Below are 1,359 nucleotides of genomic sequence, written 5' to 3' on the forward strand. Positions count from 1 at the left end.
TTACCTCCACATTCCTGGTTTTACCTTAACGTTTGGGAAACCGAGTTTCTCTGATTCCATGGCAAGTAACGGGGATTATATTATCATCTTCAACAGTGGTTCTGTCCCCGAGTGAGGAAAGTGGTGAGGTACTCATTGTAAAGATGGATAGATTGATGAAATGTACAATTTCATCTTTTGCCTTCATTAACTCATGAGCTTTTTATTTTGTTTTGCATCTGTAGAAATCTTAAAATCTTCATCTTGAACAGACTCAATGACAGATCTCCATTGTGTCTCTGGCATCGAATTTCATAGTGCAAACTCCCTCTGAATTCTTCCACCGCATTCCGCTGTTTGGGAAGTGTTCCTGTTGTGGGAAATGCACTTCCCCGTGTGTCACGTGCTGCTCCCCGCATGCGCTCTGGCACTGCACTCATTTTCCTTCTGACACTTGCTCACTGTGTTGCTGTGATCATACAGTGACTTGGTGTCGCACGCCCAGGAAAATGATACGCATCAAGGTTTTTGCATTGTTGAGATCAATTGTCAGTTTAGCCTTATTTTGGATTTTGAAATTGTCTGTTCTGTACACAAGTGCGTGTCAAAAACATCTGAGTGGAAGTTAGGTCTTCGGAATAATGACATTGAGCACTATGCACTCTCCTCCAGTCTGGAAAACAATTCCTCACAGGCAATTTAATAGACAATAGACAGTCGGTGCAGGAGTGGGCCATTCTGCCCTTCGAGCCAGCACCACCATTCATTATGGTCATGCCCTGAACATCCTCAGTCAGTATCCTGTTCCTGCCTTATCCCCATAACCCTTGATTCCACTATCCTTAAGAGCTCTATCCAACTCTTTATTGAAAGAACACCTCCTGCTGTCTCGGGTTCTTCATTCCGTTGACTTCAAATTTCACAGAATTCAACAGACCTTGTTACATAGTCATTTCCTCATTTTTGTTCAGATCACTGTGTGCACAGTGTGACAGTGGGAGTGCACTTGCCCCACAACCCAGGGGTCAGACCATAGTCTTGGAACCGGACTGTATTATTTGTCATTTCACCAACACCAGGGAGAAATATCTGCTGCTCTGCATAATTTACGAAATTCAATTATACATAAGGTCAGAGCTTTTTGAGTATCTGTGATGTGGTGGCCGAGAGGTTAAGGCGATGGATTACTAATCCATTGTGCTCTGCACGCGTGGATTCGAGTCCCACTGTCATCAACGGCTTTCAACAGTGCGGTTTTTCAGCTGTCGCATTGAAACTGGAACTCCAACGGTCAGTTTATATGCATTGTCGCTATTACAAAATCTCAAGGGATAGTTTGCGCCGTTTGACTAAACTGCATTGAAATCTAGTTTGCTTTGG

General features: G+C 43.6%; 1 non-coding gene across 1 annotated transcript; it reads left to right on the top strand.

The window, feature by feature from the left end:
- The first annotated feature begins 1,132 nt into the window (after positions 1 to 1,132).
- On the top strand, positions 1,133 to 1,214 carry trnas-acu (transfer RNA serine (anticodon ACU)). Its single transcript has one exon. It is a non-coding gene; the product is annotated as a tRNA-Ser (tRNA).
- Positions 1,215 to 1,359: the final 145 nt, after the last annotated feature.

The sequence above is a fragment of the Chiloscyllium punctatum genome, unplaced genomic scaffold (genome assembly GCF_047496795.1).
Source record: "Chiloscyllium punctatum isolate Juve2018m unplaced genomic scaffold, sChiPun1.3 scaffold_85, whole genome shotgun sequence".
Classification (NCBI taxonomy): Eukaryota; Metazoa; Chordata; class Chondrichthyes; order Orectolobiformes; family Hemiscylliidae; genus Chiloscyllium; species Chiloscyllium punctatum.